This window comes from Lissotriton helveticus, chromosome 5_1 (assembly GCF_964261635.1).
Source record: "Lissotriton helveticus chromosome 5_1, aLisHel1.1, whole genome shotgun sequence".
NCBI lineage: Eukaryota > Metazoa > Chordata > Amphibia > Caudata > Salamandridae > Lissotriton > Lissotriton helveticus.
The window spans coordinates 1,972,703,015-1,972,720,416 of NC_136065.1; positions in this window are offsets into that span (position 1 = coordinate 1,972,703,015).

The following is a 17,402-nucleotide window of genomic DNA, read 5'->3' on the forward strand; positions in this document are numbered from 1 at the left end:
CCACCTATTCTATGCATGCTGCGTCACCCTTACGCCTGCTTCAAGCAGGCGTAGGGAATTGACGTAGAAAGTGACTGAGTGAAATCTCATAGATTTCACTCAGCCACTTTTAGGAGGCGTTCCTGCGCAGGAACGCACCCCCTGCGCAGGAACGCCTCCTTATGGCGCAGGGGTTTCCAACGTGACGCATCTCCTAGATGCGTCACGTTGTAAATAGGGCGCATTGTTTGCGCCGCCGTTGCGTCACATTACGTGACGCAATTGCGGCGCAAGAGCCTCATAAATCTGCCCCCTAATGTTTTACCTATAGTGCTTGTGAATACAAGCCTTTTTAGGGGTAGGTTTTGAAGGCGCAGCTGGCAAACAGACCGATTGCTACCAATATACATAAAGGGGGCTTTGGGTCTGCCATTTTCCACCAACAGCTTCGTTCAGACATTAGCTGGAGGCTTTGTCAATCAGATTTTTGTTCAGATCAGTAGAGTATTCGTCTCTCACCTAAGGCTATTGGCTGTTTGGGTGTATCCTTCTGCCTCCACTCAAGGGTTTGCATTGAGCAGTACCAGGCACTACTGTTGAAGGTTGAGTGCCTTGGCGGACACACAAGTCAGGAGAACATTCCATTCCCGACATTATTTCGTTACCTGGGACCAGCCACATCTGGGCAAAGGAGCAGGTTACCTGTACTAATTTGCCCTTCTTAGCCCGCCCAACAGAAGAAGCCTAGGCTGTTGTGTCTATTTTCAGTCATAGACCAGGTGCATCTTCCACATCAGATCCAATAAGGAAACAGACATCTTTGCTGAACACAGGTGCCTAATTAAGTTGTCAGTCAGGCACAGGAACTGGATTTGAGCTGACTTGTATATCATTAATTTCCAACATGATGCTGCTCAGCGAGAAGACAATGGAAAAGAAATTACAACCAGGTCATCAAAAAAGCCTTTTGTATATACCCCAGAACAGCGGATGGAAATGCAGCATGGATATCAGAGACCCTTTACACAGCTCTCAACATCGAAGGAGACCAGCGCATGCCCAGTTGCATGCTGGAGTGATATGTGTCACTGTGGTCTGCACCACTCGTCTGGATAGTGTACCTCACAGGCATGTCCCATGGCGTTCAATCAGAGCCAGCTTAAGGGCTGGTGCCGCCGGGTGTGACAATCATTTTTGGCACCTCCCCACCCCCATGACCTCCTCCACCTCGGACTTCCTCATTACCACCCGGCAAAATTGCCCCTCATCTCTTCATAGCCCCTCTCTCACATATGTTTCGTTTGTTTAAAAGCACTGGTAAAGACTGGCTTTAACAAATAAAAATGTATATCTACCCAGACATTTTTTTGTGTAACAAACGACTGGGAAAAAAACATAATGTCCTAACCTATTTTATGCAGTTTGCATGCAGGTTTTTGATGACAGCTTGTAACATTCACTGTTCTACATTACAGTAGTATCTTATCAACTATAGTAACAGAAGCTTCTATGTGACAAAAGCAGTAATCCACTCGGCTATCGACATAAAAAAACAGATCTGTGACTTGCGAGGTATCTGTTCTTTGCAACAGGCACATTAACCCTTTGAGAAACTTTATGGCTAGTCAAAACTGTCACTAGACAAAACTCCATCTCTTTCTCTAGCAGGAACATTCATCACAAGAGTTATCTTGCCATTTGTATTGCTACCTAAAAGCTGGAGACAGGAGGAATTCTGCAGCAGGTGTTTTTAAATTGTAAGCTATTGCTAAATATAGTGCCCCCCCCTGAGGTCAGCGCCCCCTCCCCAGGTCAGCGAACCAGTCCCACTTCCCTAAAGCCAGCCCTGCGTTCAATGATTGACATTCCAACACTGTTAATTTCTGGGGCTTCAAGAGTAAATGAAGCCAAGTCCTCAACACATTTGGGCAGTCACACCAAATGAAGACCCACTGTGGATTCACAGAGGGAAGAACTCCTGAGGGATGACACACTTGTTAGAGCAGAACATTTGTGGAGTGTCACAAATGTTTGGCGGAACTAGGATTATTAAGACTCCTGCTAGGAATAAGATTTAGAAATGAATTTCAGAGGGGTAAGACATGTCTTGGGAGCAGACACACATAAGGATGGACATTCCTTACATTTGTAAGGAATGGACATGTGTGGAGACTACACATGAAACAAGACACCTGTTGGGGAGAAATGTCTTGGGGTGAGACGTTTAGTGAGGATTACCTGAGATACATTTTGGGGATAAATGGCTGTAAGTTACCAACTTTATTGGGTTGAATACCCATAGGTGAGGCTTGATGGTGAAAAATGCACATGGTATGAGAAACTTGTTGCAAAACAACACTCGAAGGGGGGGACACCCAAAGGGATAGAATTTGAATGAGTGCGAAAACGTTTTGGGGTAGAATACCAGAGACTCGAGACAGTTATTGAAGAGAACACCTATGGAGTGAAAATGTGTTCCATCTGAGAGCTTTTCACTACACAGACCCTAATATCATATGTTTCCTTCATATTCCCCAAGTGCAGAAAGAACTGATTTCATATAGTGCACGTTTTCCTATGTTCTCTACCCCAGTAGAAACCTGCAAAGGGAGTTCACAAGACAATGTGTGTGACATAAAACAAGCTACTCATCGACTTCCAAACAGGATTCAGCACATTGAGATGGCAAGAACTGCAGTCCTGGGAACACACTGGATCTTAGAGAAAAGATGGAGAAGTTATAGTGGCCGACATCAGAACGGACCACGCATTACCCCTGAGGAAGACCAGCAGGCAGCCCTGGTACATCTAGATCCGCGTGGGCCCTTGGACACAGCTGATCACTTTATCCTTCTTCAAAGAGTAAAACACTGGATAAGAGGCAGGGTACAGTCTGGAGTTGGATAGTAGGAGCCAAATAAGAATAGGGTCTACTGAGACCAGTAGAAGGAATGCCTCAGTATCGCCGTTCCCCGGGTGCATGACAATCACCGATTACACTGCAAGATATAGGTATTTACACACCCAATAGATAATGTAGTTTAACAATAGGACATACAACTCCTCATGTACATGAATGACAGACAAATTCACGCCTGCTTGTAAAATAAAGCTATGAACTAACTTGATATTATGGAATGTTCAATCCATATTTGTTCGAGGATGAGGGACTTTGATTCAGTGGAGCAAACACTGAAACATTCCTATTGAGCGTACAAGTAAATGATATATAATTTTCTTCACATAGCCCCCATCTCTAGATAAGTACGAATGTCTGTCAAACGTCAGGATTCAAAAGTCCTTTCTGACCAACTTTTAACTATGAGTACTTGACAGGTTGTTATGACTCATGCAATTAGAGCCTTGGGTGTAGCCCTACACTGGGCAGCCAAAGACCTCACTGGCATGCTACCAGGCAAACAAATCCAGGCTGCAAGGCAGGGCCTTCAAATGGAAGCACTGGACCATACCAAATCAGCATGAAAAACAATCTTGTAGCTCTTGGTGGAGAGAGCAAATCATATTTAAAGGGCTATGCGCCATGCAGAGAGAGAGCTGCAAGAGAATATACGCTTCTAGCCACATGCCTGCATACATGCTTCTGGCCACACGCCTCCCTACATGCTTCCAGCCACAGGCCTGCATACACTCTTCCAGCTACATGCCTCCATACATCCTTCCAGCCTCAGACCTCCGTACATGCTTCCAGACACAGACCTCCATATGTGCTTCCAGTCATAGACATCAGTATATGCTGCAAGTCTCAGACCTTCAACATGATTTCAGCCACTGCCCTCCATTTAACCAATACTACGTACCAATGTACATGAGACAGTCATTTACACTGAGTTGCAAATAGTCTTCATCTGTTTCCACTGACGTTTATGTTTGTTCACTAGTTACACAAAAATGCCTGGATGAACACAGGAATGCTGTTCTAACAGGACCAAGCCACCTGCTCCAGCCTTAAAGGAAAGGCCTAAAAAAGAAAAGCAGTTCTTAAGCCATAGAAGTCCCAGTGCCTTCCCTATGAGGGAGGAAATGAGGGCTCGAGTCGAGGGTAGACACCGTCTACCCACTATTTTCAGAGGGTAGACGTTGTCTACCCTGTCGCAAAGCTGGTCACTTTCAGCGGAGTGCCACGTTCCTTTCCTATTTCTCTCTAAATTCACAGAAGCATGCTGAACTTGTTCCAGTGTAATTTTCAGACACCTGGACAGTTCCATCAGCGCCTGCACAATGTCTGCTTTTGTTCTGAGCAGGCGGGGAAGGGGGCCTATCAGATTCCAGCTTCGCCCATAACAAAACCCGGAGAAAAGGTGCCATTAAGCATCTTTTTGTTGCAGTATCCTAACTGGGAGCTGTTGGGAGCCTCACACCTAGATGCAATGGAGGGGAATCAAAGGCTCGCATCCTATCTCCTCAAAAGTACTTAAGAGAGACATACTTTTGACTTTGTTCAGCCCATGTATATAAGAGATGTGCATACACTGTAAGAATTTCAGATGGGTTATTCGCCTCAGTATTTACAAAAATAATTTTAATACCACTATTTTGTTTTATTTCTTTTATAGCGCTTTAGCACTACTCATCCCAATGCGGGGTGTCAGAGCGCTCCACATCACACGTACAGATTATGCAGTGACAATAAATCATTTGTGTGTACATCAATATAAAGGATGTGTTACATAAGACAGTGAGGGTTACAAGGTGCAGGAGCCACATGTCTTTGATAGATCACTGTGGTATAGAAGAAGGATTACAATGTATGAACTGCAAGTAACAAAATGATCTGTGTCTTAAAAGCAGTAACCCACTTACCCATTTACATAAAATAAAAATCTGTCATCTTGGTGTTACATAATGTGCTTTGCAGGAGACATATTGACCCTTTCTGCTACTTTGATTCAAAACTAGGACTAGGCAAAACATAGACTTCTCCAGCAAATAGATTATACTCGAGAGTTATCTTACCATTATTATTATTCCCTGAGATTAAGCTGACACACAAAGATCTCTGCAGCAGGTGCCTTATCCCCATAAAATATGATAAAATACAGACATTGCCACCAATTAAGCAGAACAGATTTACTGATACGTTTCTCCATGCTGCCAATTTCTTTGTGACAAGGTTTAAAAAATATAAATATATAAGCTGAAGCCCAGATTTTGCGTTGAGGTTGCTTCAATATTTTGGCACAACCTCAATGCAACATCTAATTTGTTAAATATTGTAATGCGCTCAAATATACTCACGATAAACCTGCTGTGAGTGCTTAAGATCTGATGTCACTTTTTGTGAGATCATGGGTTGCAATGCCACTTCTTGTGATGTCACGTGCCATGATGTCATTTACTGTGATGTCACACACGGTGATGTTACACCCATTCCGCCTAACTTGGTGAGTCTCCCCACTTCCTTTTTCCAGTACTTGAGCCCTGTGAGGAAACGAACTGCAGAGAGTCATATGAGCTGGCGACCCCCAAACACAACAACCAGTAACACATGAAGGCCAGAGTGCTGCTGAGTGCGGTCGATTCATTCGGTGTCAGTCCACCACCACGACCACCCGATAATCATGTCCATTACCGCTATCCAGTACAACTACCTGTGGATTTATTACCACTAATGATCACTGGCCCAACCTAATCTCTCCATGCCCACTAACCTCGTATGATAGCAGACAGCAACCACTAAGCCCCCTATACGTGCATGGCACTCTGAAGCGGATGGAAGGCGGCAGCCATGACTACGTAAATAAACCCGAGCGGGCCCAGGAAGCAGGCCGCCAGCCCCCTCTCGCGGGACTCGCAAAGCCCCCTCCTCAAACACGAACATGCACCTGGCATGTTGTAGCAGTAAACAGGATTCCTCTCAGGAGACAACCGCTAATTGGCCTAAAACATCTGCTCTAACGCGGTCCAAGCGCGCCTTGGGGCCTATTAGGGCCGAATAACTCTCAGATTAGCCGGCCCATCAATCCACGCCACTGGTAAAGGGGCTCTCCATCTGACAGGCAGCGAAGTGCGCTGTAGAGTGCACACAGTGACAGGCACACTTGGCTGTGAAAATCCGTGCGCCTGGAAGGTCATAGAAATGTGACATGTCCTGTCCCTAAAAGGGCGGTCATAAAGGTGGACGTTCCCTCCTAGAGGAAGGTCATAGAGCTGTGACGTCCTGTCCCTTGAAGGGCGGTCTTGAAGCGGCCTCGACATTCCCTACCAGAGGAGGGTCATAGAGCTGTGACATGCCCTGCCCCTAATAAAGTTCGAGTCAAGATGAGACATTTTCTGCCCCTGTTCAGAAAAGGAGCTGTAACTTTCCCCGCCCCTGGAGTGAAGGTCATGGAGCACGAGCAGCGCCATTCCCTACCCCAGGAAGGGCATTAAGCTGTGTCAGTCCTTGGCCAAAAATATGACAGAGCTCAGTGAAGTAGCGCATAATGAAGGCCCCCCCTGCATAAGGTGAAGAGGGGCTCCTTAGTCTCCCATATCTGACAGATATTCATTGGTCTTGTGCTAACTGGGGAGATGTGGCCCCCATGCAGAGCTGACTTTTGGGGGTGCGACTGGTGCAGCCACACCGGACACTGCCTTCAGAGGGGGTTGCGCTGTGATTAGCAATTACTTTCTGATTTAAAAGCACCTGCTGCTGAGTTCCTCGTACATCCAGCTTTCAGGCAGCAATAAAAATGTCAAGATGACTCTTGTGATTGATGTTCCTGCTAGAAAGAGAGATAGGAGTTTTATCTAATGCCAGTTTTGACTCCCCATAAAGTAGCACAGAGGGTTAATATGCATGCTGCAGAGAGCAGATCTGTATTTTATGTGGATAGCTGAGTGGATTAGTAAAGCCAGCCTTAACTGTCTCTTTAAAACAAATGAAATGTGTGTAACAAAGGGGCTATGGAGAGATGAGGGGCACTTCTGCTGGATGATAGTGAGGGAATCCGAGGAGTAGGTCATGCTGTTTATAGTTTTGCGCACCAGGCGTCAAATGGGAAAAAGCCAACCCTGCCCCCATGAAGGGTTGAGGCCCCCTTGAAAGGTTAGTGGACCCCCTGCCCTGCAGGGCCTGCAGGGGCCTGCGTTACGCCCCTGGCCGAGCTGTGATATTTCATACTCCTGGACAGTCATACAGATGTAACATCTCCTGTCACTGGAAGGTCCTAGACCAGCGCCTCTCCAAAGAACTCAGGGGCTTATTTAGAGCCCTTGAGCCACTTTTAAGCCGCCAGTGCGTCCCTTTTTGTGATGCACCAGCGGCGTAAAAAATGCGCCTTGTTGCACCATATTTTCAAAGTGACGCATCTAGGTAGATGCGTCACTTTGTAAACCCCTGAGCCACATTATACCTGCGCCAGGTATAATGTATGCAGGGGGGGTGTTCCGACGCAAAAAAGGGTCGTAGAAGTGACGCAGTGAAATCTATAAGATTTCACTGCGCCTCATGGCAGGTGTAAGACTGACGTAGACACATTTCACATGGGACTTGTCCATGTGTAATGACCCATTGCTGGAGTTGTGTCACGTTTGTGACACACTCCAGCAATGCGTAATTTTTGCGCCTACAGATACGTCAGAAATACTGAGGTATCTGTCCTTCCTTGAGACATGATGCATCATATTGTAAATATGATGCATCATTGGTGTCGCAAAGAGGGCGCACTGAGAAGTGGCGCATTGCTGCTTTTGGGTCAGGTAGCAGTGTGATCCCCAGCCCCCGTAAGGTCTTGGAAGGAGAACCATTCTCTGCCATTTGAAGGTCAAGTAACAGCACCACTCCCTGTCCAGGATTCCTGGAAGGTCATAGAGCAGCTTCTGAAACATCATGGAGCAGTGCCATTACATTCCACTGGAAGATCAGAGGGATGTGACATTCCCTGTTCCTGAGAGAGTCAAGGAGTAGCGACATCTAATGCCCCTAGAAGGTGCTATGACATCCCTACACCTAGAATGAAGGTAATGGAACAGCAGCAGCGCCATTCCCTGCCCCACGAAGGTCATAGCGCCGTGACATTCCATGCTCCTGGAAGGTGATAAGGCTGTTATAATCCCTGGGGCTGGAAGGTCATACAGTGATCCCATTTCTGACAACTAAAGGGTCTTTGGTCCCTGATCCTGAAAGGTCCTGCAGCAGCATCATTGTCTGCACCAGGAAGATCATAGAGCTGAGATATTTGATGCCCCTGGAGGTTCATAAAGCTGTGACATTCCCTACCCCAGTAGAAACATAGAGCTGTGACATTCCCTGTCCCTGGAAGGGCATAGAGCTGTGACATTCCCTGTCCCTGGAAGGGCATAGAGCTGTGACATTTCCTACCCCTACAGGAACATAGAGCTGTGGCATTCCCTTCCCTGGAAGGACAAAGGGCTGTGACATTTCCTACCACTATAGGAACATAGAGCTGTGGCATTCCCTTCCCTGGAAGGACATAGAGCTGTGACATTGCCTGCCCCTGGAATGGCATAGAGCTGTGACATTCCCTACCCTGGAAGGACATAGAGCTGTGGCATTTCCTACCCTGGAAGGACTGTGGCATCCCCTTCCCTTGAAGTACACAGAGCTGCGACATTGCCTGCCCCTGGAAGGACATTGAGCTGTGACATTGCCTACCCCAGGAATTACATGGAGCGGCGGCATTCCCTGCATCTGGAATGACATAGAGCTGTGACACTGCCTGCCACTGAAGAACATAGAGTTGTGACATTCCCTTCCCTGGAAGAGCATAGAGTTGAGACATTGCCTGCCTCTGGATGGACATAGAGCTGTGGCATTCCCTGACCCTAGAAGGACATAGAGCTGTAACATTGCCTGCTCCTGGAAAGACATAGAACTGTGACATTGTCTGCCCTTGGTAGGACATAGAGCTGTGACATTGTCTGCCTTTGGTAGGACATAGAGCTGTGACATTGACTGCCCCTGGAAGGACATAGAACAGTGACATTGTCTGCCCTTGGTAGGAGTTAGAGCTGTGATATTGCCTGCCCCTGGAAGGGCATAGGGCTGTGACATTTCCTACCCCTACAGGAACATAGAGCTGTGGCATTCCCTTCACTGGAATAACATAGAGCTGTGACATTTCCTATCTCTATAGTTACATAGAGCTGTGACATTCCCTGCCCTGGAAGGACATAGAGCTGTGTCATTCCCTACCCTGGAAGGACATAGAGCTGTGGCATTTCCTACCCTGGAAGGACTGTGGCATCCCCTTCCCTTGAAGTACACAGAGCTGTGACATTGCCTGCCCCTGGAAGGACATTGAGCTGTGACATTGCCTACCCCAGGAAGTATAGAGCGGTGGCATTCCCTGCATCTGGAATGACATAGAGCTGTGACACTGCCTGCCACTGAAGGACATAGAGCTGTGACATTACCTTCCCTGGAAGGGCATAGAGTTGAGACATTGCCTGCCTCTGGATGGACATCGAGCTGTGGCATTCCCTGACCCTAGAAGGACATAGAGCTGTAACATTGCCTGCTCCTGGAAAGACATAGAACTGTGACATTGTCTGCCCTTGGTAGGACATAGAGCTGTGACATTGTCTGCCTTTGGTAGGACATAGAGCTGTGACATTGACTGCCCCTGGAAGGACATAGAACAGTGACATTGTCTGCCCTTGGTAGGAGTTAGAGCTGTGATATTGCCTGCCCCTGGAAGGGCATAGGGCTGTGACATTTCCTACCCCTACAGGAACATAGAGCTGTGGCATTCCCTTCACTGGAAGGACATAGAGCTGTGACATTTCCTACCCTGGAAGGACATAGAGCTGTGACATTCCCTACCCTGGAAGGACATAGAGCTGTGGCATTTCCTACCCTGGAAGGACTGTGGCATCCCCTTCCCTTGAAGTACACAGAGCTATGACATTGCCTGCCCCTGGAAGGACATTGAGCTGTGACATTGCCTACCCCAGGAAGTATAGAGCGGTGGCATTCCCTGCATCTGGAATGACATAGAGCTGTGACACTGCCTGCCACTGAAGGACATAGAGCTGTGACATTACCTTCCCTGGAAGGGCATAGAGTTGAGACATTGCCTGCCTCTGGATGGACATAGAGCTGTGGCATTCCCTGACCCTAGAAGGACATAGAGCTGTAACATTGCCTGCTCCTGGAAAGACATAGAACTGTGACATTGTCTGCCCTTGGTAGGATATAGAGCTGTGACATTGTCTGCCTTTGGTAGGACATAGAGCTGTGATATTGCCTGCCCCTGGAAGGGCATAGGGCTGTGACATTTCCTACCCCTACAGGAACATAGAGCTGTGGCATTCCCTTCACTGGAAGGACATAGAGCTGTGACATTTCCTATCTCTATAGTTACATAGAGCTGTGACATTCCCTGCCCTGGAAGGACATAGAGCTGTGGCATTTCCTACCCTGGAAGGACTGTGGCATCCCCTTCCCTTGAAGTACACAGAGCTGCGACATTGCCTGCCCCTGGAAGGACATTGAGCTGTGACATTGCCTACCCCAGGAAGTATAGAGCGGTGGCATTCCCTGCATCTGGAATGACATAGAGCTGTGACACTGCCTGCCACTGAAGGACACAGATCTGTGACATTCCCTTCCCTGGAAGGGCATTGAGTTGAGACATTGCCGGCCTCTGGATGGACATAGAGCTGTGGCATTCCCTGACCCTAGAAGGACATAGAGCTGTAACATTGCCTGCCTTTGGTAGGACATAGAGCTGTGACATTGTCTGCCTTTGGTAAGACATAGAGCTGTGACATTGTCTGCCTTTGGTAAGACATTAAGCTGTGACATTGACTGCCCCTGGAAGAACATAGAACAGTGACATTGTCTGCCCTTGGTAGGACTTAGAGCTGTGACATTGCCTGCCCCTGGAAGGACACAGAGCTAGGACATTGCCTGCCCCTGGAAGGACATAGAGCCGTGACATTGCCTGCCTCTGGAAGGACATTGTGCTATGACATTGCCTGCCCCTGGAAGGGCATAGAGCTGTAACATTGCCTGCTCCTGGAAAGACAGAACTGTGACATTGTCTGCCCTTGGTAGGACATAGAGCTGTGACATTGTCTGCCTTTGGTAGGACATAGAGCTGTGACATTGCCTGCCCCTGGAAGAACATAGAACAGTGACATTGTCTGCCCTTGGTAGGACTTAGAGCTGTGACATTGCCTGCCCCTGGAAGGACATAGAGCTAGGACATTGCCTGCCCCTGGAAGGACACAGAACTGTAACATTGCCTGCTCCTGGAAGGACATAGAACTGTGACATTGTCTGCCCTTGGTAGGACATAGAGCTGTGACACTGCCTGTCACTGGAAGGACATAGAGCAGTGACATTGATTGGCCCTGGAAGGACATTGAGCTGTGACATTGACTGCCCCTGGAAGGACATTGAGCTGTGACATTGCCAATGCCTACCCCAGGAAGGACATAGAACTGTGACATTGTCTGCCCCTGGAAGGACATAGAGCCGTGACATTGCCTGCCTCTGGAAGGACATTGTGCTATGACACTGCCTGCCCCTGGAAGGGCATAGAGCTGTGACATTGCCTGCTCCTGGAAGTACACAGATCTGTGGCATACCCTGCATCTGGAAGGTGACAGAGCTGTGGCATTCTCTGAGTCTGGAAGGTCATAGAGCTGTGACATTGCCTGCCTCTGGAAGGACATAGAGCCGTGACACTGCCTGCCTCTGGAAGGACATAGAACTGTGACATTGCCTGCTCCTGGAAGTACACAGATCTGTGGCATACCCCACATCTGGAAGGTCATAGAGCCGTGATATTCCCAGCCCCTGGAAGGACATAGAGCTGTGACAGTCTTTACTCTTGGAAGGTCATAAATCTTACAGTGCCACTACGTACTCTACACCGGGTCGTCTTGGAGTCAGGGAGCAGTATCACCCCTGCCTCTGGAAGAGTTTTGAGTGTTGGAGCAGTAGAGTACAAGAGTTATAGAGACATACCGTTCCACACCTATGGAGGGCAAAGGACTTATGGCGCAGTGCCACTTCATGCCCACTGAGAAAAATTGAGTCATGGTACAGCGCCATTCCGTACCCATAGAGGGCAAGGTAGTCACAGAGGGGCTCCATTCCATGACCTTGGAGTGTACAGGGCTCATGGAGTGAAACCATCTCATACCCATGGAGAGTGAAGGAGCGAAGCCGTTCTCTGCCCATGAACTGTAAAGGAGCGGTGTCATCTCATACCCATGGAGGACGATGTAGCGAAGCCATTCCATGCCCATAGACAGTAAAGGAGTGGTGTCATATCATTCCCATGGAGAGTGATTGAGAGAAGCCATTCCGTGCCCATGGAGAGTAAAGGAGCAGTACCATGTCATACCCATGGGGAATGAAGGAGCGAAGTCATTCTATGCCTATGGGCAGTAAAGGAGTGGTGCCATCTCAGACCCATGGAGAGTGATGGAGCGAAGTCATTCTATACCCATGGGCAGTAAAGGTGCCGTGCCATCTCATACCCATGGAGGATGAAGGGACGTAGTAATTCCATGTCCTTAGACAGTAAAGGAGCAGTGCCATTTCCTACCCGTGGAGAGTGATGGAGCAAAGCCATTCCATGCCAATGGACAGTAAAGGAGTGGTGCCATTTCATACCCCTGGAGAATGAAGGCGCAAAGTCATTCTATGCCCATGGGCAGTAAAGGCGCCGTGCCATCTCATACCCATGGAGAGTGAAGGATCTAAGCCATTACATGCCCATTGACATTAAAGGAATCCTAGAGCATCAACATTCCATTTTAATGGAATGTGAATGAGGAACGCATTCCTGGCTCCTTTACCTCCAATTCCTTTTCATGGTGGCACCCCTGCCCCTACGGAGACAATTCAAGGTCTTTTGCGTTACACCATCGTCTATTGTTCCCACTGTTGCCTATAGATTGCACTCTCCCACATTTTTTATAAACTTTTAATTAATGTTTTCTGCATTTGAATACAAGTACAACTCTTTACCTGCGTCTTACATCATACTTGATCCTCCAATCAGCAGATGATCTTAACATATGCTAACCTTTGTATGTCTGGCAATATATTTTGGAAATGTCCTCATTACTGACAGTCGATAATCTCTTATATTGTGTTGCTCCAATTCGTTGCACCAACTGTATATCGTTTCTTCCGCCTTAGTGCAGTAGTGCATCCCTATTATCCGCTCACGATGTGGTGTGGCCATGTTGCAGATCCAGTAAACGAGCAATGTCTCTTTTGGCAACAAGTCAACCCTTTCACTTCAACGAGAATATGAGAACCATGTGAGCCCTCTCAGCGCCCTTTAAAGCAAACATGTGTCAATGCTTTTATTGGGAGATCAGTGACTGCTTCAAACTGGAATGTGGGAGGACACTAGGATTACCATTGTATACTTCCCACACACACACCCAGGCCTCTGAGCCAAAGCGTAGTGTGCCAAAAACATTTTTCATCTTGAAAATGCTCAAAGTGGGTAGGGGTGGCCCCGGGAACCTTTACCCCATTTGTTAGGGCGTGCCAGGAGTCATACCCTCCTACTAGCTTGTGCCAGGCATAAACATGTCACCTCCAGCCACCCACTTCAGAAAAAACTCCTGGAACCAAGGAGGATCAGCAGGGGGCTAAACCTGCTGTCTGCAACCTGATAAAGGGACCTGCTCTCTCTTGTACCTAGGGCAAAAATGTGGACTCCCGTGATCGCAAGGATGACTTCCCATTAAAGGCACCAGGACACAACAAGCTCCAAGAGGCTGTTTCTTGCACTTGCTGAGCTCATTACTAGCAACTGGACCTGCGCTAGACACTGTAATTTGGCCTCTGCCTGACACCCTGTGAGCCTCTTCCTGCATCCCCATAGGTCCGGGGGGCTTTAGAAGGGTACTCCTGTGGTGGATTGGAACTTAAAGAACAAAAGTCAGAAGGTAAAATCTTGGACCAGGATGACACTTGGTGGTGTATGTGACCCTCACTCCACGTGGTCAGGGCCAAATCACACCTAGGTTCCAGTCTACTATGACCACTGACTATCATTGGCACTTTGTGCTTCTTACCTCTAATCGTATATATAAAACTTGAAAAAGTTACATCAGAAATCCCTTTTCCAATGTGACATCAAAATCGACTTTTTAGTTTTAAATTGACTTCTGAAACACAGATTTCTGGGGGTACTGCTCCCAAATGGAGAGTGCAGAGGCCCAGATGGAGAGTAAGAGGTAAGAGATGAACACCATTCACAGTGGGAGGACCAATGGGGCAGAGGTTACCTGATCTGAGAGAAGAGCGCCCATAGTCTGACCCTGTTGAGTCCACTTCTGAACAGGAGGTGCTGCCAGCACTGTCACAGAGACAGATGACAAGAGACCTGCGCCAGGCAGACCCCCTGTGAGAAGTTGGCCTGGTATATGATGTTCACTATTCTAGTGAGCACCTTGCATCAGTCCAAACAACCCTTATGGTGATGGTTGTAAAGTCAACCTTATAGACCATCTATCCTAGTGGTAGCATGGACAAAAGCAGTCTTAGGCTAAACTCAAGAAGGCATGTGAAGCCAGCTGTTTTACCATATGCAATCCCTTTAATACCAAATGAAAGGACACCACACAGGTTATATATTCAAAATATGTATGTATTTATTTCTAAAACAATCCTCTGTACTCTTTATGAGAACAGAAGTGTTGGACCTAGAATTGCTAAGCCACCTAGGGTAGCCTGGCCTAGGGTAAGACAGTCACTAATAGAGGCACTTGTGTAAAGGTTGCACACCACCCAGCAGTAACTCGCTGCAATTCCACACAAAAATGACACTACACCAAGTTCGTGGAAAAATACGATTCACTTTATAAATTCTCTTTGTAGTTTTTCTATGCTTGTTAGTAGTATTTAGATTCCACACGTTAAAAACAACTCCGCATTTGATCATGAGCATTGACACATTGTCACATAAGGATAACGGTACATTACATCAAGTATTTTCACCTTTGTCTTATCTGTACACTGCGCTTTATCCCTTATGTTTCACTCATACATTAGAACTTAATTCAATAACTTCTTAGCAATACAAAAACTCCAGCAGGTTTATTCACATTTCCCTGCACTTGGTTCAGATCCTTGTCACGAAGTTTTACCCCTTAACACTCCACCCGTGGTTTACCCACTCTAGTCTTCAGGTTAGTAGGGAAGTCCTTAGTGTTTGATGAAGAAAACACCAAAGTCAGTAGTTCCTAGCTGATAATCCAGCCCACTGCACAATGAAAAGAAGATACACAGGTTACTCATTCAATTCTTATGGCTTTACTTGAGCTTCATTTATAGTGGAGAACCTCTGGCTCCACGGAACACTTCTACCACCTGGGGAATATCTAAACTACTGCTTTTCGGTCTCTAGTATAATCCTACGATCCAGCACCCCTTTCCCTCAAGGAAGAGGAGGGGGGGGGGAAAGGATGTTTCCGGGTGCACCCAGGTCACTGTGCCGCTATTTTATATAAAAGCCCCTCTTTCTAGCAGTCAGAGTTCCAGGCCGGTAAGTCTTATAGCAGGACTTTGGGCTCCGGCAGTTCACAGGTCCCCGGTCTGGCGCTGTGCCGCTTCCCGCTTCCCACCAGTTCCCAGCTTACTTTTTACGAAGGGACTGGCTCGGCTTGCGGTTCTCCGTTGCTCCGGTCACTCGCTTTCCCGCCGGAGATGGGAAGGCCCTTGTAAGGATCACGGGTGCCGCTTCCCCTTGCTCACGTTGCCTCACGTCCTGGGATTCCGCCGGTGTCGGCTCCACCTCTCCGGACGATGACGGGGACGTCCTGGGCGAGGTCCTGGATTCCGCTTGGCTTCGTTCAGCGTCTCTCCGCCTTTCGCTCTCGACGTCACCGCGGGACTCCACCTCCTCGCAGGCGGCTTCCGCCGAGCCGCGTCTTCCTCTTCTCCACAGATGAACACTGACTCGTCGCGAAGGGGCACTAACTCACTGAAGTGAGGTCAGCTGACGCCTCACGTCATCCACCAGTAAGTTCTGTGCCTGCGCACTCTCCGCCAATAAAGGGGGCTCTCTCCTCAGTCAGTTCTATGTGGGGGAATTGCTTTCTGTACCATAGCGACCTCCCAGTGATGACTTTACAGCGCTGATCAGTCTTTGGATTCTAGTTCTCCCTTCACAAGACTCAGGGAAGGCCGAGGCAAGAGCTCCTCCGGGATTTAGTGTTGGCACACTCAGGACAGGGGTTGGTCAATCCCCAAGGGGCAGCGTCAGTTTGGGAAGTTAGCCGGCCCACGAGTCGGTCTATTCCTTCAGATGCGCTGTCCTCCTCACAAAGTCGCCTCCCTCCTGTCCCTGTCCACCACGCTCCCCCTCTGGTCACTTTCTACTACAAAATGGCTACCTTGTCCCTGCCCTATTTATAGGCTGGCCACCCAAGGTCCAGCAGGATCCAGAAGATTCTAGAAGGCCTCAATGCTACCCTATGGGATTTGCCTAAGGGGATGGCAGTTGTGGCAGTTGATGGCCACCATTTTGTAAGTCTGGGTGAATTCTAGTCAAGATAGGCACCTGGGCCTGAGGTAAAATCTATGAGGCAAAAGAGCATCTATCCCCCATGACAACACCATAAAAATCTAGTGGGCACAAAAAGATAAAAAGAAAGGTTTGAGGGGCAAAAAGGGGAACAAAATAAATAATTAATAGGAGGGGCTACGCAAAGGCCAGACAGGTCTAACACGCGTCCCCCCCCAGCTGAAAGTGGGGAGGGCTACCCAACCCCTTGGGAGTCCTCATCACTAAGGCAGAAATACCTGGAGAGACCGTCTGCATTGGTGTGGTCCACTCCAGGCCGATGTTCCACCCGGAAGTCCATTCCCTGTAGGGAGATGGACCACCTCAACAACTTGGGATTCTCCCCCTTCATCTGCATCAGCCAACGAAGGGGTCGGTGGTCAGTCTGAACCAGGAAGTGCGAGCCAAACAGGTATGGCCGCAGCTTCTTCAGAGCCCACACCACCGCAAAAGCTTCCCTCTCAATTGCACTCCACTTTTGTTCCCGGGGAAGCAGTCTCCTGGATAGGAAGACTACAGGCTGATCCAGGCCCTCTTCATTCAGTTGCGATAACACTGCCCCAATGCCATGTTCTGATGCATCTGTCTGGACAATGAACTCCTTGGCGAAGTCTGGGGCCCTCAGGACCGGTGCTGCAGACATTGCCTGCTTCAGTTTTTCAAAAGCTTGCTGACAAGCCTCCGTCCAAACTACCCATCGAGGTTGTTTCTTTGAGGTGAGCTCTGTGAGGGGCGCTACAATAGTGCCATACCCCTTCACAAAGCGACGGTAGTAGCCTGTGAGGCCCAGGAAAGCTCGGACCTCAGTCTGTGTCTTGGGGGGTTCCCAGGCCGTGATTGCCTCAATCTTTGCCTGCAGGGGCTGCACTGTCCCCCTTCCCACCAAGTGTCCAAGGTACACAACCGACCCCT